Source organism: Thunnus albacares, chromosome 6, assembly GCF_914725855.1.
Source record: "Thunnus albacares chromosome 6, fThuAlb1.1, whole genome shotgun sequence".
Taxonomy (NCBI): Eukaryota; Metazoa; Chordata; class Actinopteri; order Scombriformes; family Scombridae; genus Thunnus; species Thunnus albacares.
The window spans coordinates 4962345-4986980 of NC_058111.1; the positions used below are offsets into that span (position 1 = coordinate 4962345).

The window sequence follows — 24636 nt, forward strand, 5'->3', positions numbered from 1 at the left end:
TGCCCTTTAAGGTAAAGTTTTTCAATTTTTCTAGTTTTTAACATTGCACTTATTTTGGATGAATGTTTTCTAGCCTTCCTGTGTATAAATCTCTGTTTCATGTTTCATGTTCTTGTATTGAACCTGTCACACTTCTCTATCTGTACCAATCTATCAGTTGCCTTTTTTGCTTTTTTCTATTTTTAGGTACCAATAATTGAGCCAAGTTGAGGGGTTGCAAGATAATTAATGGGACAGAAAAGAAGAAAAATATTGTTCCTCCAGCTAAACTTTTCTGGTTTTAAAAAAAAGCTTTTGGGGAGACAATCACTCATATGTGAAAATGAGGCACAAGCTGGAAGAAAATGATTGTTCTGTTTTGTCATCACTGTGGGATTCCACCTCTCCGAGGTTTTCACTGGGATTCGTTTACACGCATTTCTGTCATCCAATTATCATTCCAGCTGAAGAATATTTAAACCACATTTAAATGTTTTGTCTCTCTGCTGTCATTGCAGTTTGTGCTGCTTCGCCCCTCCGCTTCCCCGCTGACACCACTGTCAAAAGCATCGCCGTCTTTATGAGAGAAGAGGCAGAAAATACAGGTTACGGTAATTATAAAATTTAATGAATAATACTTGTATGCTTTGGTTTGCTTCAGCACAGCCATAAAGCCACCATTAGAGTTACTTGTGCTCGGAGAGGCAAAGAGCAGCTTGCAGGTAAATTTATCATCATTTAAACCGCCCTCACACAGACATATTTTGTCGGTTTGGAGTTTGACACTTCATAAATCAAACAATTTTCCTCCTAATTACCTTTATTGGAGCCAAAATTAAATCATCACCCAACTAATAATTCACCTTTTCTCTTCCTCAGCCCAGACGTAAGAGTAAATAGAAACCAGAGACTCAAGTTTATTATCATGTGCACAGCAAACACCATGCAATGAGATTCTTATTTTGCTAGTCCACCCTTCACAAAAAAAAAGAGTTAAATTAAATAAGTTCAAGTATTGCACAGCACAATACACAGTATGTGTAAAGTACAGTATTGCACAGCATAGTATTGTGCAAAAAGAAAGCAGTGATACCCACTGAGCAACAGATCATAAAGTAAACTACATTAATGCAAATATTGTAAATAGCAGAAATTGTCATATGCATTGTTGCAAATATTGCAAATAATAGTGTGAGTACTGCAGCAGCTGCACTGTGTCTGTGTAAAAACTGCACAGTGTTTCCATTACCAATGTGGTTAACAACTTTCTAAACAGTATTTAATGTATTCAGTTCTGGTATTTGTCTGAATGGTGAACTAGTTTTCACACTGATGAACAACAGATTAAATACAAGCTGACAGAAATCCTAGAAACTGTTTTTCTAAAGCGCTGCTCTCATCTCCATTACAGACCTCTGCTCCACTGAAATCCAAACTAAAGAATAAAAACTGCAGCATAAAAAACACCACATGACATATTGTTATGTTCAACATCACAATTGATGGAAATGTGCCAATTTGAAATTTCTTTTTGCTATTTTTTTTGGGGGGGGGGGGGAATGTGTTTTATCTGGGTGTGCAGACAAGCATGAACATGCTGTTCCTGTGAGATTACAGCTCTGTGTGTGTTCCAGGTATGTGCTCTTGTCTCGTCTACCTTCCAGCCGATTTTACCTCTCTCTGAAAGTAAGTGGGACATCAAAGGGAGACTTGAAAACTTAAACGTGTTGGTTACTTTCTCAACTGGGGTTCAGCACACTAAGGCCCCTGCCTCTGGGCACTTGCTTGCAAGTTCCTCACTCAGAACTGGTCCAGAAGAGGGCCCCAGTTTCACTGATTAGAGCATTGTAGTCCAAAAAAAACTCCAAGAACACAACTCCCAGGGTCACAAGAGGAATAAACCCTTATATCATGAAAAGGGGATCATTGTCTGAGGGGTTTCTGCTTTACAACAAACCTTAGATGCAAGTTAGTGCAAGATAAATTTCTCCAAGCAGATTAGAGAAACTGGTAGATTTTTCCTGGAGAAGGCTAATTATTTTACCAAGTATTTGGGTAACCATGTTTCTAATCACCTTTTTACAAGTACACATGCACGACAAGGGCCTCTAGCAGACCGATACATCCTCGTATTTAGAAATAATTTAATTTGAAGTCCGACTAAAACTGCAACACAAAGTGGCCTCTAGAAGTTTCAATAAGTCGGTTTCCACTGCTGAACATTTGTTAAATTCAGACACATTTGCACTGCGAGTTCTGTCTGAAAAATGGTGCACAACACACATCGTTATCTGTGAAAAGTAATTTTCTGCTGTTTGTTTTTAGCAAGAGCTCCGCAGAGACTTTTAGAGGAGAGAGCTGATCAGTTGATTCTGGCGATGCATCAGTACCTGGGATTTTTGCCATTGGACAGTTTTGTCTTTTAATTTCAGCCAAAACTATCATGCAGCGTTCATGCGCTGCTGGGGGAATCCGGCATATGGGACGTTTCCAGGTTGGTCGGTGAACGGTGTCACCGTGCTGTCGAAGTGAGAGTCCAAGTTGGAGAATTGATGAGCGTTTGGCACTCGAACACATCGAACACCAAGTGAGCTGCACGTTTTCCTTCCAAACTGGACTCCTCTTTCATTAATACCCCCTTTCCTCTTCATCCCTCTCTCCTCACATCTCCTTGTCTTTATTCCTTAATCTCCATCTCTTCTTCCTCTTTGCTGTCATGTTGGTTTTGCTGCAGTGTTTAAACAGCCTGTCGTTGTTTCTCAGAGGTGGCGGAGTCATGCTGATGATGCTCATGATGTTTCTTTTTACAAATGTAAAATTAACACTGTTTGAAATCAAACGACAGACTTTGTAAAATGTTGCTTGTTTGTTGAGATGTCAAATGTCCGAGCGTGGACGTCCCTGCTGTTTCAAGGTCGTGAGTCACTGCAGGTGATTCAACGCGAGATCCGACGACCGGCCGGTTCCTCCCGGTGTTCAGTGAGAGGAAGTCGAGCCTCATGGTGAGAAAACAAGTGAGTCTGTCTGCTCTGTGCAGCCAGCAGTAGAGAACAGTGCTGACCAGCACAAAAATAACTCAACTGTTGTGAAAAAAAAGCCAATGAAGGAGTGAAAAGGGACCAGAACGCCCTGTAAAGAAATTAAACAAGGCTTTCAAACAAGTGATTCCAAGTGGGTGTTTATTCAGCAGCTAGCAGCAGACATAAAATACCTGCTCACTCGCTTTAATCCGTCCAGCTGGATATGAACATAATGAGATTTACTAAATGATGATGACCCTGAAAAGGAAAGTAATTAAAATTATAATTGGTTGAACTCTCTGTCATTTGTGCGCTTGCCAGTGTGTGTGTGTGTGTCACAAGTGGTAAATCCTCACATGTGGAAGATATCTTCATGCACCTTCACCCGCAACTAATGAGCGAATCTTCGATAGAGATGTGTCACGTGACGATATTTCTGCCAGATATTCCTGGCGCCCGTCCTCTCAGTGAGCGGATGAGGAACTATTTATACACAGAGGATTTAAATATATTTCATGTTTATATTTTTTTTAAAAACCCTGACATTAACCTTTTACACACATTAAAATGGATGTAACAGAGTGTGCATTTGCATAATAGATACGGTTACTGTCTTCCAGATGTTACAAACACGCACAGCTTCACATGCATGCCACTGTTTATGTCACGTGTGTAAAACTCTTTCTCTGACTGACAAACAACAGAATCAGTCCTGTTAACTGATGATACTTACTGTTGTCTTCCCATCAACCATGCAACTTTTGTTCTTCGGGTCAATTTTGACCCGAGAGGACAAAAGTCTACAGATGCTATAAGTTTTAATAAAACACCTAAAATTCAATGAAAGTAGTGATCATTACTTTTACATGCAAAGTGTGTGGTATGGAACCATCCATGTGATTAAAGAAATCTATATTTGTGATATAAAAAACATTTGAAAACGGGTCAAATTTGACCCGAGGACAACAGGAGGGTTAAAGGACAGGTTCACAGTTTTTCAAGTCTGCCTTGAAACAACAGTCAGGTGCCCAAATTCTGCATACTGATCATTGGATTACTCCCTTCAAATGCATTGAAGGGAATCCCCCATCACTTCCATTGTAAGTGCATTATGAAGGGATCTTCTAATGGTCAGTATGAACGGGAGGAATGATTACAGCAAAAAAAAAAAAAAACGTGTAAATGTTCATTTGGGCTCCTGATTATTGTTTCAGGACAGACTTGGAAAAACTATCCTTTAACAGATGGTAAAACAATAGAGACACACACATTATACACAGCGTGTATAATCGATGCTGTCAATTATACACGCTGTAGCTCTGCTCGTATCCACACATACGATATCCACACATCATATTATCATGTAAAAGCCTGATTTGTGTTTAAAGGAGAACAGTGTGATTTGTTACAGCTGCAGCAGCTCGTTCGTATTTACTGCTGTTTAGCTTCTTTCCTCTTAAACTCGTTTTATAACGTGTGCCACTTATAATTACATTTAACTCACTGACGACTTCCTAAATTAGAAGACGTGAACGTGACGTCTCGACGTTAATTTGAGGGATTATTTCCTGGCGGGGAGACATTCACTGGATGACTAAAAAGAAGAAGAAGGGAAAAAAACGTTAAAATAAATAAAAAATTGCAAAAAGGTTTCTAAGAACAGGCAGACATGCTGCTTCCTGTCAAACCAAGACAAGCTAATCCACTTTTAATCACAGCACTGACACACGCAAACTCTTAATCATGAAAACGCTGCACACTTGAAGGAACTTATAGAGACAATGGTGACATTGGAGTTTAGTACATTCATGATATAATGAGATCCCCGTCCAATTAATGAAGCTCATGTTCATGTCTCACTATCTCTATTTGTGAAGCTCATTATCAGCACATCCTGAATATGTCAAGTTGCATAATGGTATCAGCTTTTCTTACTTTTTGGCTGGACCACAGGAACCAGCCCTGAGTGATGAGTCACTGGTCGACGTTAAGCTGACATGGTTCAGCGATGTACAAGGTCCTCCCACAAACCTCTCACCCAAACTCTCACCCAATCAGATCATATCTGTAGTTATTTATTACTGTCAAGCACCATTATATTATCGTCAGTGGGTGGCTAATTTGACCAACTGTCCCAAAATTATAACTGTAATAAACTTTTTATAATAATAATTGTATTTGTATAGCACTTTTCAGGCTATGAGCACATCCTAAAAGACGGTCACAGATATGGAAACACCAGAAATAGCATAAACACACTGAGAAATAAAATAATCCTTAAGGTAAAAACAAGTAACATAATTAAAATAAGATTCTGGTGATAACACAACAGAGCTGCATGATGTAAACAAATAAGTCTAGTTGTCAGACAAGAAAATGAGACTTTAAAAATGTGTTTTAAGGATTTAAAAGTTGAGACAGACTGAACACCAGCTTTGAAGACAGTTTCAAAGCCGAGGAGCCAGAACAGCTTCACCGTCTTTTGACCTTAATCTGGACTCTGGAACAGCTAACATGCTGAACCCAGAGGATCTGAGAGGCCTATCCGGACGGTAAGAAGTCAAAGGCTCGATGATGTACTCGTAAGACGTGTAAGTCATGATTTTAAAATGGAATTGGTAACCCGGTGTGAGGATGTTAAAGCTGGAGTGATGTGAGAGGCGTGTTTGGCTGCAGAGTTCTGCTCAGTCTGAAGCTGCAGCTCCAGCATTAGAGGATAAAGTTTACCGTCAACAAATGTCGTGTGCAGATCCAAACCAACAATCAACTGATCTACTAACAAATAACGTGAGTGTATCCAAAGCCTGAAACGTCTCCAAAAGACGTAATAACAGTGATTATGTTTTCAGTCTCAGTCTGACACATTATAAAACCTTTCATTAAAGTGAAAGCTGCGGTGGATCCATAAAGCTTAAACTGCTGCAATACAAGGAAACTGTCCCATCATGTCACTGAGGTAAAGAGATTTGTTATGAAGCCAAATTTTACTTACAAGCTTTATTGACAACGCGCTCCCCTCCACCCCTCCCCCCCGACACTCCCTGTCTGTGGTGTGACAAGCACTGACACATAATAATCAACATTTCATGAGTGTCGCTTTATAAAAAATGCAGCAGGCAGCTCTCCTGCCATCTTCTTTCTGCTCCTGAACAAGTTTATACGATAGAAACTGTGATGACACTGACCTATGTGAGTACATTGTCCACGGGACGACATCCCAAACAAGCTAATAAAGAATGTATGAGCTTTCTTTGCATAAACGCTTCTCTCCACTGCAAAAAGTTAATGTCACTGAGCAATTATGGCTTTTTCATTTTAGTCATAAAAGGAATAAAGGGGATTTTATTTCATCATGCCACATTAATGGACCAACAAACACTGTTTCTCATGATGCAGCATATTACCAGGATGAGGTGAGGTGAGGACAACGACCTACCTGAAGGAAAACAACATGCAGTTATTACCAGTATGAAGCATTATACCAGTCATATTGTATGTACGCCTCACAGAAACTTGTGATTGATGTACGGGCACAAAACATAAAGATAATCGCACTGATGAGACAAAGTGTGTTTGTATTAAACTTCATTATTTAAAAAAAAATAACCTCAAGAAAGGAATAAGGGTGTAAAATGGCAAAAATAACTTTAAAAAAAAATAAAAGGACATGTCTGGACAAAATCAAACATACCCAGACATGTCCAGGCCCATCTAAAACCTGCAACAGGTGATGTAAAGAGATTCTAATGGTGTAATTGGTCAGTATGAAGAAGTTGGACAATATGCAAGACTAATAGTATAAAAAAAGCAGCACTGACAACTCAGAGTGAGTTTGGTGAACCTTGTGTGCACTGTAAACTGCTAAACTCCTTTTTTGACGGCATTAAAGAACATTTTGCTGCTCTGCTGATTCTTTTTTGGACACCAAAGAGAAGTTTTTCCTTGAGCTGATCTGAAACTTTTTCCAACTGAGGTCCAAAGATTTATTATGACAAAACCTAAAAAAAAAAGTAGACAAGTCCTCCTGCTCTATCAGGGAATTAAAATAAGAAGGGCACGTTAATTAATATAAAGTAATATATTTAGTCATGTACTAGCTAAGCAATGACTGTTTGGAACAGACTGAGAGCATGAAGTGACAGCAGAGAAGTTTGAGTAAGTTTCAGTGGTTGTTTTAATACCTTTTTCTGCAACACTTAACCTACAGAAACAGAAGGTTTATTACAGGTTTAATGAAAAAGTCTTTCATAGATTCAAGACCAAAGATTGGTATTTTTTTATCATTATATATTTACAATCCACCACAAGAGCAGCTGCACTGTTGACAAAAACAAGGTCATGAATTAAAAATGTGACATGACATATAAAAAGACATAAATAAATCACACTGACTGACTGACGGTGCAGCTGCCAAAGAAAACAAGAAACTAGATATTACAGTTAAATGTTTGTCTTTAATCGCAAGTTTAAAATGGTAAACGGCTGCATTTATATCATGCTTTTATCCAAAGAGCTTTACAGTGTTTCTGCTGCTCACTCAACCATTTACACACACACACACACACACGATGGTGGCAAGCTACCATGCGAGGTGCTGGCACAATTTGGGGTTCAGTATCTGGGCCAAGGACACTTTGACAAGCAGACAGGAGGAGTTGGAAATCAAACTGCCAACCCGCTCTACCTCCTGAGCCACATTATGTGGTAATTTGTGTATTTCACACTCCTGGTGGGGGGAGGGGGGGAAAGACAGAGGTAACAAGAGAACATAAAATACAGAAGAAGAAACATGGAGGAAAGAGATGAAACAAAAAGAGCAAAAAAGTCAAATAAACCGAAACTCGACAGATAATATTAGCTGTAAATCCACAAACAGTTGAGTTAAACAGCTCTCCTTTAGCCATCCAGCTCTTGCGTTTTAACAAAACCATCTGTCGCAACACAACCTTGCTGGCTAACTAGCTAGCTAGCTATTTAAAGCCATATGTCACGTTGGCTCCCTACGGCTCACTGTGAGGCTATCAGTGACCAACCATATGTCGCGTAAATGGCTTCATTAACTGAGAGTCACAGATTATTCTTTTCTATTAATGGCAGCGTTTGCTTTCAGTCATATCCAAATTACTTCTCCCCTAATAAAGCCTCATAGCCCAGAACGGTCTCACTCCATTCATACCATTTGAATCGACCTCAGACTAATTGCGGAGTTGACCAATTAGCATAAACGTATTTGGATGACAACAGCCTGTTTTCAGCACGTTTAAATAGAAAGTTAATGATTCAAATCCCTGGAATAGCATTTGCTACTAAACACTGTCCGCTCATTCAGAAAACTCAGTTATCGTGCCTTTGAGCAAGGCACCAGACCGGCAGCCAGAAGGACACTTTAGTTTTTATCGTGTAGCCTCCCAGATGTGAATGTGCGTGATTAAATAAATAAAAAGCATGTCCGATCGGTGAAATTTCACAAGATAAATAAAGTCAATGACATCCAAATGCTTCTGATGAGCAGATGAGGCAAATAATTCTGTCATGTGTGCTTTTACTGACTGCCCATAAGGCTTCCATTAAGTAAATATATGTCATTTAAATCCCTTCATTGCCGAGGCATCATGCTGTAGAAAATCGGTCCAAGCGAAGCCACTTAGCTTTGGTTTAGTTCTTGAGAGATGATGCTCATTTTTGTCAGAGAAGCAAATAAGAGATAATGGAGCCACTCTGTTAAAACTTCCTGGAAGACTTCAGATCAGCTGACAGGGAGAGACGACATCATTGCTTCATCATTTGTATTTGCTTCCATGTTATATTTCTGCTATCTGGTTCAATACAGATAGAGTTACCAACACTAACATGAAAACATTTGTACTAATGCTGCGTTCACTTCATGTCAGAGTTACCATAATTATGATTTTCTACTTGGCACTGAGTGGACCAATTATCCAGGAAAATGAAGTGTTTCATCATTTACCGCTGTGTCCAGGAATGCAGGTCATGTGTGCTGAGTGAGTGAGAACTTGTTGATTCTTGTTAATGTTACTGAACATAGAAACACATGACTCTCCTGGATAATGTAATAATCCTACACAGTGTGTGAATATCAGCCACTAGATCCAAGCAGCTATACAAGAACAAGCGTGGTTTTTTTATATGTTTGTTCTGACATATAAAGACTGTTTAAGGACTTTTATTCTGTACACAGTATGAATAAGTTCATATTCACATGTTTAATTAGGTGTTTTGAATATGCAGAGGTGGAGCTGATAGCAGTCATATGCCCACTGAAATATATATATATATTTTGTTATTTTAAAAATGATCAAAGATTTCAATAGTTACATAAAAATCAACCTTACTGTCTAGACAAATAGAAAATAATTGGGCCCATTGTTGAGATTTTCAGGGGGGTCCATGCTGTCAGTTAAGGGCTCTGAGACCCCGGAGACCCCCTGTATTCTGAACACTGATCCTACAGGTTTATATTATGACCACCAGTATCAATTATTTCATCTTCGTTGCTGAGAAATCATGTTGTTGATGTTACAATACAAAACCCATGAGCCTCAGCTGTTGAGAGGAAGCCAGTCAGAGGTGCAAATAAGAGCGTAATGAATTCCAAACGCTTCCTTGTTGAAGTTGTAAACAAAAAGTAAGTGAAAAGTGACCCAAAAAATAAAACCAAACCGACTCCCGCTGCAGACTGTAAATCACTTTTCTCAACATCGTATCTTCCACCTGACTTGTGACTGAATTTTAAGCTCAGTGATTGGCTGTTTCTCATCAAATCGCAGCTTGGGAGTTGTAGTTAACTTCTTCTGGATTTTTTTCTTCAACTTTTTATCAAAGAACCCAATATTTTCTACTGCAGTTGTTCATCTTTTGTACTGATGATTTTACAGGGAGAGTTTCATGTTGATTGATGCCATAGAGGTTATCAAACTGAGTCACATAAATGTCGTCTATGGAAAAAAAATGAATGAGATTATAACTTCTGGAACCAGGGGTACAATCTCTTCCAACTTTGTAACTCTCTTGGCAATAGATGTACCTGGACTAAATCAGCCTGAGTATCTGTTAAACGTCTAATGTGTCATTTATATGCTTCAGTTTTCATTCATAGATTTGGTGATTTGCTGGTCAAAAGACATCCAGATGTTTCCAACACGAACTTGAAAAGTTTTTAAAACAGACTTAAATAAAACCAGTGTTTTATTGAGTTGAGTTTATTTGCACAGGTTAAAATCAAACAAATACATACAAACAACAAGAAAAAAATCAATGTGCAGGGAGAGAAAAAAAAGCCTTGTAGGCTTATTGATTACCTCTAGCTAAATAATGTATATATATATATATATATATATATATATATATATATATATATATATATATACACACATAAATACATAGTACCAGTCAAAAGTTTGGACACACCTTCCCATTCACTTGCAAGAGAAAGTTTTTCCAAACTGTTGACTGATACTGTACAAGAACAACAAAATCTCACTATTAAGAAAAACAACAACAAAACAAATAAAGTTATAAAACCAAAGTTAAACTCTTTTTAAAATCTGCTCTAAAGGACTTTAATGACTATAGTTCAATCTTGATTCAGACTCTCACTAAATACTAAAATATCAAACAACAGATAAACTTGCAAATCACCAAATTCCACTTTGCATACAATCAGAGCTGAGGTGTTAGCATTGACTAGATTTATCCAGCTTAAACCTGTGACTGTTTGGCCACATGAAAACCTCTAAGGTCATATCACTGAGATGCTGGAGCCCTATAATCCTTCCTGTCCATGTCAAGTCATCAGACATTAGCCCGGCCCGGCCCACAGAGTAGAGGGGAATGGACTGCCTGTTAGGTTTCTGTCGAGCGCAAAGACAAAAATGACATCCGAGCAGCGGAGCGGAACGGAGGCCATCAGACCGCAGGGACTGGCTCCTCGTTAGGACACGTCCTGCGTCATTAATTTGGGCAGCTTGCCGGATGGAGATAAATGGAACAAGTTAGCTCAGTTCGAGGGAGGGATGGTTTCACTCTGAATCTATTACAGATCTGTGGGAGTCTTTCCCAGGTCTCACGTAATGTGAAGACCTCATTCCAGGTCCTATTAGGCGATGCCTGGTGGCAAACAGAGAGACGAGAGAGAGAGAGAGAAGTAAGACGGAGAGGGAGATAATCAGACACATTTCGTCAATCTGACTGGTGTCTGCTTTTAATTTAGATCAAACCAGTGAATCAAACAACAGATGAAACATACTCAGTGTCTCTTTCATCCAGCTTAATGGGCAGATGGGTGGGTTTGCTGCATGAAGACTGTTTGGGTTATCAAATCTGAATCTTTATTGTATCCACTTATCAGATCCAGATACTTTCAAATCCTTTATTAGATATGTTCAGCCTCTGTGGCTCAGGAGGTAGAGCAGGTTATCCACTAATCTGAGGGTCGGTGGTTCGATTCCCGACTCCTCTTGTCCACATGTCGAAGGGTGAGATGCTGAACCCCAAATTGCTCCTGATGGTTGTGCCAGCACCCTAATGCCACTGGTGTGTGAATGGGTGAATGAGCAGCAGCAGCAACGTTGTAAATGCAGCCATGAAGTAACAGAAGTCATAAATTTCACACGTAAGAATTAAAAATGAAAGATCTGACTGTGGTGAGAATAATACCAACAGTAATGAAGGAACCACATTTTAATAAGTTAGAATTATCTTGTCAGTTCAGAAGACACTTTCTGTGCCCCTTGAATGGCCAAATATAGTAGGCAAAGGAAGGTAGTTTTTTTTTCCCCTTGTTACATTTATGCCATAAAACTTTCCTCATCTAATTGAATTCAGTTTGCCGTAGGGTGACATTGTAAAACTTAACACAGCACAAAAAAAAAATTACCAATCCACTTAACAAGAAATGTAATTTCAGGATGATAATCAGCAAGAGAAGACGAGGAGAGAATAGAGAAGATTGTTACTGGAACATTCTTGGTTCAAATCCAAAGACTGACTAAAGGAAAGCAGAACTTTTCCTCTGCAGGAGCTGCTGTGTTACCAGCTGTAGACGACGGTTTAGTCCAGCTGTGAGTGTGTGAAAATTCACGTTTTTCAAGTTTAACTGCTGGATACCAGACGTCTCCTACTTTACCGAAAAGTCCAATCTCAGTTGTTTGTGCACTAGAGGCTTCAAGTTTCCACATCACACTTTTATAAGCTGAATTGGACCAAGATTGGCTTCCAAACTAACTGTGATGTCACAGATCACAATCGAAGGCCCGCCCCTTAAAAGTGGATCTTCAGTGAACGCAGAGAAACTTTCCACATTCAACAGATGAATGTGAAAACAACCTTTTAGTGTCAAACCCTGCATCATTCTGTGCAGTGAAGCTCAAACATTCAACAAGTTATTATTGTAACCATGATGACGAAGGTCCCGTTACCTTTGTCACTTTAACCCAAACCATGATCTCTCCTTCTCCCTAACCAAGTTGTTTTTCCATCAGAACCAAACCAAAATGTAACCGTACCACTGTCAGATCACAAAGGGGTTGTAATTTTTGAACTGGTGATGTCATCCTGCTGATATCAGCTTCTATGTGTCAGCATAAACCAACTTTTTTTTGGTCATCTGTGAAGTCTGAGTGTTTAGCAGTAGTGGGCGGTGACCTTTCAGGCCACTATAATGCAGGACACACTAACAGGATATGTGGGACTCAATAAGAAAAGCATCGTTATCCTCCCAAAATATAAGGTTGTATGCTACATGAAGCTGATAACTTATAAAATCAATATGACTTTACTTACTGTGATAATTGTGTTGATGCTACAGTACATGTGTATTTTTACCGTAAATAAAGAAAAATCTACTAATTTGTATTGTATCATGACAGTAGCAGAAATAAACACAATAAAGATATTTAAATCAAAATGCAAACAACTATTAACACTAACAGGCACAACAATCATCTAACTACCAACCAAACTGCAGCAGTGAGTCTCAGCAGGAACAGTTAAGTATCTACAGGCTACTGTACAAGAAGTGTGGAGGCAACGAGTCCGTACGAGAGCCGGTATCCGTATCAACAGCAGCTGAGTTGGGTCAAGTCGAGTCGAGAACTGAACGAGCTCAGCAGCAAGTGCCTGTTAGTAAGAGGCAGCGTTTCCCTTGTCCTCGAAGAGTTTGATCATGTTAGTTTGTTTAGAAATGACTCCAAAGACCAAATACAGTCTCTCACCTGTGATCGCTGTTATTAGTCTTTGGAACCGTTCCTATACAAATGAACATGACCAAACTCTTCATAATGAAGGAAGATGTCACCCAACCCAGTATCAGCTGGTGAAATAGCAGAACTTTCAAACTAATGTTGTTCAACTGGAAGTACCTTTCATGTCAGTCAGGTCTTCTCATCATGTAAATCATGTGTTATTCCTTTTTAAACTATTATCACTACATTACTCAACATTTAATCACGAGATTTCATCCTTGTTTTTTCTTTATTTCAGTTTTATCAGTACAGTCAATAGTCTGCATCAGTCCAGTGGGCGACCAGAGGACCTGCTGCTATGAATTATTTTCCTCACTGTCTATTAATAATATCCTCATTTCTCAACACAAAAACATGAAAGTGTCCTTGATAACTCAACAATAGGCAGGTTCATTTTATGGCCATCCATTTTAATTATGAATTATGTTACCTTTGATTCGGAGAAATCAAGTTTTGTTTTGTCTGTTTTTGATGGCAGAAGCATCGACTGTTACTATGGAGACAAAGACAGTCCACTTTGCAATACGTTACAAAACTTTTATATATCTGCTATTTACTTTTAATTACTGACACGCTGTGTGTGTGTGTGTGTGTGTGTGTGTGTGTGTGTATGTGTGTGTGTGTGTGTGTGTGTGCGTGTGTGTGTGTGTGTGTGAGGGGGGGGATTCAATGAACCAGCTGCACACAAAAATCTTAATCAGTTTGGAATAAATTCATTAATTAAAAGGATATGGGTTATATAAAGGGGTTGTGTTCAAATTAATTCAAACAAATTACTTATTAGAATTCGTTCTAACTTGACTTTCTGAAAAAGTGACAGGCCTACTCTACAGCACAGAGTATTAAGATATATCAGGCTTTGGAGACACACACGGTACTTGTTAGTAAATCAGTTCATTGTTGGTTTGGCTTCAAACATCAGGTTTGTTGACAGTAAGAAAAATATAGAAAATCACCAGACTTATCCTTTAAAGCAAGCTAAATGTTGTCACGCAGTACTCAAGTGAGTTTTTAATACAGTTTAAGGTTGTAATGCTGGTATCATAAAGTAGGCAGGAGAAAGCAAAGGCTTTTGTTAGTGTCAGACTTTAGAGTGTCAGTATATGACTAATTCCTGGAGGCAGTATCAGAAGAATCAGAACTTCAGAACCATTTCCTCGTTTTTTGCTCTCAGAGAGGGAGACAGACTGATAATCCAGGTAGAAGAGGAACAAAAAATAGGCTGATATTGCTCTCAGCTACAGCTGACCTCAGAATTTGGAAACCGATGGCTGACACCACATTTCAAACCAAAAGTAATTTTTCAAATTAAAGTTTAAAAGTGGCAACAACTGAAATCCCTGAATGAATAAATCAAAATGTTGACAGATGAAAAGTGAGGGATGGTGTACTGACTGAATGCAAAGCAAAATTTCACCTTATAGGATGATAAAAATGTTTCACCAAACAGCATTTAGGCAGCAGAGAAATGTATTCTCTCCTATATAATTTAACATTTATGCACTAAATGGCAACAGCTGCTTACTAAACATGAAGGACACAACAATAACACTTTGTATTCCCTCTATTTACTACTTCTATACCGATTACAGCTTCATAAAGTTTGGTTTATGACACATTAAGTCAAATCTGACTAAATGCCAAGTGGGGAAAAAAAACATTCACACATTTTGTTTTATTTTAAGTATTATAAGTAGAACTTCACATTCTGCTTCACATCTACAACAAATATGTCACAAGTCAGCTGATTCATGGTCCATTTTTCATCTGTCCGCCTGTCATATTGGATCCTGCTCCGCTATAACCTGTTCCCGCCATTCCTCATCACCTGACCTTTCCCCCGCCCTCCTTCACACCTGTTTTTCACCAATCTGTCCAGTAGTAGTAGTCTATTTTTCTACTTTTTGACCAAGTTTTTGACCTTTGACCTAGGTTTACACTGCCTGCACTCCCAATTAAGTTTAACTTTTTTTTACACTATAATTTGACACTGTAACTACATTTATTTTGCATATATTGTAAAAACCTGGGTGTTTATATATGAAGGGGGACCCAAAAATACCTGGAATTGTTAAAAAAAAAAAAACCTCTTTATCTTTATGTTGTACATTTCTGATCCCCTTCAAAGTACTTCTCCCATTCCTGGGAACACTTCCTGTTGTCATTTTTTTGTCAACGTGTCCTGCGTCTCTTCCTGGATTTATTCCACAGTGTTGAATCTATTCCCTTTCAGTCCCAATACGCTGTAGGCATCATTCATGTTCACATCCCTGACCGCTTTTAAAAAAGCACATTTTCGCTCTTCATCCGCTCTAATCCTTCATGTTCACGTCCCTGAAACGGACAAAAAGGCGCTATTTAAAGAATGAGGGGGCTGCAACTGAAGTTTATTGTGCAATCCTGCATTGTATAATGACAATTTAAAAAAAAAAAAACCTTGAACCATGGCTCTGAGTCGTGTGTTCGGGTTTAAGTCTGGTTTTATTGAGTTGTCACAATATCAGTAGCGTCTTAGATGTATTGAGTAGAAGGTGAAAGCTTGCAAACAAGTAAACAGTGTATTTTTGTAACAAAGATGACAGAGATTTTGAGGTTTTTGAGAATCATCCAATATCAACATTCTGTTTGGCTGCAATTTGACATGAATGTGGCATTTTGCTTAAGTGATAAACATTTGCACAAAGACTAATTAGTTGTCTTTTAGTGATAAGACTGTGAAAAGACTGTGAACTGTACTGTTAAACAGTTGAATGCATTAAATATACCATCCCAAACTTCTACTGGCTGCATTAAAAAAAATCCTCTCAGCAATTCTTACAATCACTTCAATGAGCTCAGTTAAAATAAGGATTAACTGTCAGAATCACAGACTGTCAGAAAAAATCTTGTCATGTAAAAGCTAAACTACATTTATATTGAAAACTGACTTACAATGACTACATTAGTGGAGACATTCAATTTCTAGACCATCATCATTTCAGGCAACCAGCAGTGAGGTGTTAAGCAGAATGTGACCCGCGAATGAACTTGTGAAGGAAATGAATAAATAAATAAGAAAAATACAACTCTGACAGAGCTGAGGAGACAGCTAGAAGGGATTTCTTAAAGGATTATACCTGTATGTGTTCTTTTTAATTTGGTGTCAATCCTGTATGTTTCCTTTCTTTTTTAAATTTGTCATGCTGTCGTCACTCTGGTTAAAAATATCATTCTTCCTTTAGAAGAATTCCTTTGCTGACGTTTTATTATTGCAAACTTGTCACCTGCAAAATATTTTTATATATACAGATGTCACTGCGTTCAGTTGGTGTGATTGCTGCAGCGGTAATTGTGTTGCATGGTGGAGAGTGGGGTAAGGGGTCGTATTTATCCAGTACTAGCAACAACCACCAGGTGGCACATGTGAGCAGTCCAGACTGCAGTCTAAAGCTGTGTCTCAAATCACGTACTTCTGTTAGTACACTTTCATGTAGTACACTTTGTACACTATGTACTTACTGGTGTGGTGCGAGAATTTCTACAGGGTAGTGTTGTCTCAAATCAAACACAGCCGTTGTGCACTTACCAGAAATGATGATTGCAAATTAGCATTAGCTAGCGTTAGCATTCGTGTTATCGTTCGTGCTACCAAATCATTACAGCCTGCTAAATTAACCCAAAAAACATACTGATGGCTTATATCCGACAACAGTATAGTGGTGCTTAGTGCTAAAAAACACATGTATAACTTACATTTGTATAATGTGGCAATGTTCATCGTAGTTACAACATACTCGGCCGCCATTTCCAGTTTGAAAAGTGGTCCCTCCCCTTCCACTACGTAGCCAAGATGGCGACCATTGAGAGCGAGAAGCGTCCATAGTTCCACACTCAACTTTTTGACTGTTTTGAGTGCACCATCGGGGTACTCACAGTGCACTGCATTTTTTTCTCTTTCTCATATGTTCATGTCAACAGCAACATTGAACACAGCAGCTGTGAGCGAGGTGCCAAAGCTTTGGGTCCGTCCTGTACAGTGGATCCTGAGGACTGCTACTACTTCAGCCCTCAATGTTTCGACAGACACGTGCAACAGAGCAGAATTTAATGTAGGGCGACAGGTTGAGGCAACCCTGTCTCCTAAAAATTACATTTCCGCACAACTGAACTGCATTCTCAGTAATAAGTCGCTGGCACGGATGATTTTATTACTCGCAGGAAGAGGAGGCTGCTCACTTTACCTCAAATGGTTATTTTCCATTTGAAATAATTAAAAAGCAAGACCATAACATTAACTTGTCATATTGCTGAGTGATCAGGGACACTTTTGTTTTTGTGTTGAGAAATGTTGAAGATATTAAAATTGACAGTGAGGATACTCTGGTTGCTCACTGGACTGATGCAGACCCTTGACTGTACTGATAAAATTAAAATAAAGAAATAAAAATAAGGATAAGAAAAATGAGAGCAAACTGTGCTATTGCATGTTGTGATTATTTTCCATTCAGTATTTAAGTTTGCTGCGTGCTGAATGAAACAGTGACTTGCATGAATGATATTAAATATATTGTCATGTCTGTCTGAGTATCCACAGTACTGAAAGGAGCGTTGGGGGATTGAATTCTTGCTTGATAAATTAGCATTTAACCTTTTGTTTTGTTGTATATGATCACATCCCCTTTGTGTCCAGATGAGGAAAAGACAAGGCATGAACTGAGCACTGAGAACGAAAATACCTCACTAATTGATGAGTTAATTTTTTTTTAAATGCAAATGCAGTAGTCAAGTTCAAGTTTTGAAACTGTTTTATTAAAGTTCATGATTATTTTACAAATATTACTGTAACAGCTGCAATAAAAGCCTAATATGCCTCATAGTATGTATAGACCCACAGTGGTTCTGGTTTATTTTTATGAATGAAAACGTTTCAAAAACATCCGCCTGTGATTGTTTCACAAATTGCATCCTGGATGTAGTGATCTATGCAGACATAGACTTGCGGACACGTCAGATGGTTAACATTTCAAATGCTACACTAATGTGATTATTTACCCATTAACCAACATCCGTCCAACAGATTTGATCAACAGGAAATGGAAAATAACCATTTGAGGTAAAGTGTGCAGCTCCCTCTTCCTACAGTTAATAAAATCATCAGTGTCAGTGACTTATTATTAAACGCGCAATATGTCACTTCTGCCACTAGGGGTCTCTCAATCAAAATAATAACAAAAGATGAAGTTTGATGACATAATGAGGTAGCGTGGGATCATGGGAGTTGTTGCCTTCATTGTTGTTGATGTTATATTGATTACTTCAGTGTTCATTGTTCAGGAGGTTTTTACTGGGAGCTGAATTATCCACAGAGGTCTCCTCCTCTCCAGAACAATAAGACCCAGTGATTAAAACAGGTAAAAACACTGAATAAAGCAGTTTCACATAAAAAATCAGTGTTCCTCCGACGCTGTTCGGCAGGCACAGGATGTCCAGGAGGGGCCGTTAGCCAAGCTGCTGCTAACGTTTGCTGTTACGCACAAATTCCACATTTATACGATGGAATTACTTGTAATAAAGCAGCCCTTATGGATGAATCCTGAGCAGGACATTTTTTTAAAGTAAAACCTAAAAGTTCAAGATAAGCATAAAACTCTATACCCACTTGCCCCCCCCAGTATCTGACTGAAGATTTCTACCTTGCACTTTATTAATGGTATTCACGCTCAACAAGACATGTAAATAATATGGAATTATGGATCAGCACTTTTCTGAGGAAGAAATAATCAAAAAGTGGCTAGACCATACTTTAGACACTTCATGCCAACGCATCATTTTTTCCAAGATAAGCTGTTTCTCTCACATGCACATCTGCAGCACATACTAATTACACTGGCCACGTATTTTGCTTAATGGCCCTCCTGCTGCTGCTGCTGCTGCTGCTGTCTACTTAACTAAACATTTGTGCAGGAGAGGAAGGAAGTTAAAAGCTTATACAAAGACCTCTCCCAAAAACCTGAGACAAGATAAATTACAGAAAAAAATAATTTAATTTTATTTGAATTTCATTATTTCGGGAATGAGATATGAATGTGAGAGTTTGGCAAGTCAGCTGATTATAGACGCCATGTTCACCGGCGAGTAGTGGTCCGCTATTCACAATCTTTTTCAGCAGAGTGACAATGATCATTACTATTAATTAATGATCATTATTGACTATTAGTAGGTTCTCTTCTTTTCATACATATATCTTCTTAACTTTTTGATAAATATTAAATAGTCTGTAAAGATCACTGAGTGTTATTCACACAACTAATCAAGACAGACAATAGATAGATTCAAGACATTTAATGGGCTTATAATTCAATACATTTACAGAACAGCCAATATGATTGGTTTATGCACATGTTGATCATGTTGATGAGTATACAAAGTAAATACAGACATTGCAAACAAAAAGTCTGGCTGGTTGTAGTCCTGTCAGAGCTGGGGGGGGCTTCAGGCTGCAGTCTGACCAGTGGAGGGATGTCTGGAGGTCTGAAGTGAGGGAGGATGACCAGTTGGCAGTTGAATTACATTGGAGACCAGCATCTACATCCTATCTCACATTTGTTGAGGCTATTGAAACACTTGGTTAAGTTTAGAGAAAGACAGTGGTTTGGGTTAAATATTAAGAAGTAAACACATCCCATCATGTGCCTTATGTAAGCACTGACTTTTTCAATATCTGAGTGAGACATCTTTCCCAAAGCCTATCTTTGTCTAGATAAAGGCTAAGTCTAATGTGTCTGGGGGACACTACGCACGCTGTATAGACTTTTTGTTCTCTTTTCTCTGTTCAAGCCAAAGAACCGTGTTGTAAAAGTAAAACTGCAAAACATTTTTTAAAGAAGAGGTTTGAAGCATTTAGACTGCTGGTGGTGGGTGTGTCTCTGACTAAATTGCCCGTCTAGCAGCATCTGAAATCACCTCAACTAACACTTTTCCGACATCGGAATTGGGGTTGCTGTGTCCAACGTTTTCTGTAACTTCCTGAAACCGACAATTTGACAAGCGTACCCGCTTCACACAGCGATCAGTCAGGTGTGTGGAGGTGACAGAGTAAGCAGCGTTTAAACATCTCTCTCAAGCTTTGTCTTCTGTCACTTTTTATGTGAGCAGCCATGTACAACACTATGAATGTTATCCCCATATTTAAACAGTCATTGCATCTCACCCCTGTCTATAAAATCAGGCTTTTCACCCAGCCTTCCAGAGTGGCTGTTTGGGACAGCTATAAACACTTTTGCCATCCACATTGTACAAACTGAATCATTATAGAACTGCTGGCTCATTCCCATCTGTAGTCCTAAAAACAACCAGTGCACAAATTGTAACAGTCTGGAGGTTTGACACTCTTAAAGGAAAATTCCACTTTATTTCAACCTGATGTATTTCCCATAAATGTGGCCTTTGTGGCTCTCTGTGACATTCTAATTTTGCTCTCTCCAGCTCCGTTATAGAGATTCGGGGGACACTTACAATATCACACAAAATGACAAACATCAGGGCAAGCTGCTGAGCCTTCTACATCTTTCCAAATAAACATGATTTTTCATATGAATAGCCGCCTTTAGCAGCCATTATGGCTAACTGCACAAGGATCTATTGTTTACGTTTGAGCCTGTGGATATTCATGCTATAGAATTAGTAACTTTAAATTAAATAAAATGGTTCCCGCAAGTTTCCAAATTGCATGGATAAAATGACACATATATACAGATAATTGTTGTAATCGCATTTTTCTTACAGTGTGGAGCTGAACGTTTGATCCAGCCGGCCTCACTCTTTTCTTCCACTTGATTTTGTGGAGGTGAACCAGTCTCCAGGACAATAATATTGATAAATGCTGTAAATCCATTTGTAAAAGTTACACAGCTGGGATTACTCTCATCTGTTGACACTTCTAGATTTTCCAAGTCTGGCAGCGACAGGTCCCACTCTGCAGGAGATGTTTTCCTCTTCACTCATCAGGAGAGGAGAGCAGTGACTGCAGGAACACCAGCAGTTTCTTGGACGTAACCGTTACTGTACGCCTGTTGCTCTTCTGCCTCCATTCTTCATTTTTCCTCTTCCAGTTCGGTTTGCCAGCAAGTTGCCTTGGATAAAGTTCCCCATGCAGTTTGCCATAATGGCTGCTACAGGTGGAAAGTTTCTGTGTTTGCTTTCGTTCAGACTCAGAAACAAACTTTTGAAGCCATTTTTAAAAAAATCATGTTTATTTGAAAAGCTGTAGGAGTCTCAGCAGCTTGCCCCGAAACTCGTTGTTTTGTGCAATATATGTCTTTTGTGAACCCCCCACAATTCTATAACGGAGCTGGAGAGAGCAAAATTAGCCTGACCCATAGAGCCACAATGGCTACATGTATGAGAAATACATCAGGTTGAAATGCACCAGGATTTACCTTTAAGTTCTTAAGAAAATCTTTCAGAAAATGTTTAAAATTCATTGTAAACATTTAGAATGTGATTTCATGGGATGGAGCATAAATAGCACGCATGTCATGTCTATGCATTTTAAGCTTTTCACATTTCATTTAACGCCGTTGGTTAGGTTTAGGCACAAAAACCACGTGGTCAGGGTTAAGGAAAGATCATGGTTTGGGTTAAAATGATCAGTAAAATGCAGTAAAAATGTCCTGACATGAAGCTAAAAATGTCTGGTCAGTAGTCTTGAACATTGCTCTCCTGCTGCTTTTGCAACTTTTTGCTTTTTGCCAACCATCCGCCCAACCTGCTTCCTCCTAATAAGCCAAAATCACCTCATAAAAGAAGGTCACATTATATTTACATCACCTGAAATGTGTCACTTCCCCTCTCACTCAAATGTAACTGTAGGTTGATTTTATTAATTTATGACCTAAATGGTGTGAAATGACACATGAAAAGCAAAAAAATGCATAGTCATAACATGCAAAATGACTTAAGAAATTAGCATGTTATTCACACACCATTTGGTGATACCAGGCTGACATTTAAAATAAAATCTAATACCCACTTTTTAAATTGCGTAAATGCAAATGTGTCAGTAAGTTTGCCCCTGGTGTTTAATCATGTGTATTTCTGTGCATATTTGTGAAATATATGCGTATTAAAAATGCTTTATAAATAAACTTGAACCTGAACTTTGTGACTGCAGAGCATCAGCAGGCTGGAACCGAACCGCAGCCGACATTAGAGTTTTAAATTTGATACGAGGCATCCCAGGCAGTCAGGAGAGGGGAGTTTAGGAGAATTGGGTGACATGGGAGAATTCGGGAGGATGCAGACGACAAGACAGGATGCAGCTTTCTGGATGAGTTGTTGTGATTGAGGCAAGTACTTTGGGATACAAGTTGGGGAGGGAGTTGCGGCAGCACAGATGGGAGTTGGGCTGATTCTGCGGTGGCAAACAGTCTGATTTTTCGGATGTTTTCAACTGTAAAAACCCTGCAGTAACTCAGACAAAAGAACATGTTTAAGGACCAGATGCTGTATAATGCATGTTCTCCTAAAACAGGTCATGGAGTGTCTCTTCTCAACTCAGGCACCCTCTTGTGAGGGTTCATCACCCGCCTCTTGCATAATGCATCCAGCATCTCTGCCACCAAAACAACTCACATAAACACATCACAGTTATCCCATAGAGAAACACAGGCTTGTTCTCTCTCCTTTCTGATGTCATTAATACTACTTTGAAAACACAAAGTCAGTGTTAGGAGGGGCTACAGCTGCTTTGAAAGTATTTTTTAAAGTGATCTCTTGACCTCTCTTTGGTTTTATAACCCAATTATGTGGAAAGAAAGCAGAGGTTCATGTGGAGTCACAGCTCAGGCTGTGATTTCTATGGTGTGATTACAGATTGAGGTTTCTCTCTCTCGCCTGTATGCCAGTCCTCCACTCGTTCATCCTCTCTCTTTCTGCTGCTAACTCACTGCTTCTCACTTTTATTTCTGTCTGTCTCACCTCATTCTTCCTGCACAAAAGCAGTTCCAGACAGATCAATTAGAGGTATATAGTATAATATGTACTGAGGTAGCAACCAGAAAAAGACTTTGGCTGCCAACCTTACACAGTTCTTGAAGATGAGATACATCCAAGGAAGGTTATTTCAAAATTACAAATTGTCTAAGTAACTAATAACTTGATACCAAGTTGAGTAAACAGAAGAAACCTAAATGAGATCAATGTTTGCTGTGAGCAGCTTTGCCTTCAAAACACCAGCAGTTCTCCTCGGTTCACCTGCACACAGTGTTTCAGGTACTCAGCAGGTCGGTCGTTCCTGCATCTTGGAGAAGTTGCTACAGTTCTTCTGTGGATTTAGGCGTCTCAGCTGCTTCTCTCTCCTCATGTTAATCCCAGACTGACTCCATGATGTTGAGATCAGGGCTCTGTGGGGGCCAAACCATCTGTTTCTTGTTCTTTCTTGTTGCTTAAGATAGTTCTTTATGACTCTTGCTGGATGTTTGGGGTTGTTGTCATGCTGCAGAATAAATTTGGGACGGATCAGACGCCTCCCTGATGGTTTTCCATTATAGATAAGAATCTAAACATCTAAAGTGCCTAAAACTTTTGCACAGTATATCTCAGTGGCAGCAGGTAGGGCTGTGAGCACTCTTTTGATTTATGTGCATAGATAAGACATTTTTAAAAAATTAAGGGGTTTATTGTTTCAGAGAACTCTATGAAATATGTGTGTATGCGGACGTGCGCGCGTGTGTGTTTCTCGGAGGGTTGTCCTTGTGCTCACATTATGAAGTCGTTCTGTTTCCCTCTGAGTCGATGGAGATAAAATACTTCAGCAGCAAAATGGTGACGATCAATTTCACAGTTATTGACTTTACAACAAGCTGCCTCCAGGCCACAACCTGCTTGTAGCTCGCTGCTGTTTGTTCACTGATAATCTAACATGTCCATACACACACACACACACACACACACACACACAAACGCCTATAACATGTATAATATATCCTATACAGTCATGCAGCACTAAGATTTATCACTGATAGGCCTAAGAAAAGCAGTGGAGAAAAGGTGATAATCATCCTCTGAAGTTGGAGTACGGTGCGTGCAGAGGGGTCAAAAGTGCCCTGAGGCAGGTTAGTTCAGCTTTTCTGCTGCACTACAATTTGGCAGTTCTTAGGGGTCTTTCAAGGGTAAGGATTTTAATGCCAAGAGTTATGTGTCACTGCAATCATTGCTCTGCTCCATACTTGCTGTGAAGGTAACCCATAAAGTTCAGCTAAAGTTAGATTAAAATGGCTTTATGCTAGATTTAGATACCTGGAGCGTCAGTTTAGATTTATAATTCAGTGGATTTCTCCAGTTCACAACCCCACCACATCCCTAGACAGATAATAATAATAATAGTAATGTTTAAT

At 39.0% G+C, this 24636-nt stretch overlaps 1 long non-coding RNA gene across 1 annotated transcript; it reads right to left on the minus strand.

Annotated features, from left to right (window-relative positions):
- Positions 1 to 833: 833 nt before the first annotated feature.
- LOC122984221 lies at positions 834 to 4714 on the minus strand. The gene is made up of 3 exons (XR_006403849.1): positions 4504 to 4714; positions 3356 to 3482; positions 834 to 3257 (listed from the first exon to the last, which is right to left on the minus strand). It is a non-coding gene; the product is annotated as an uncharacterized LOC122984221 (long non-coding RNA).
- Positions 4715 to 24636: the final 19922 nt, after the last annotated feature.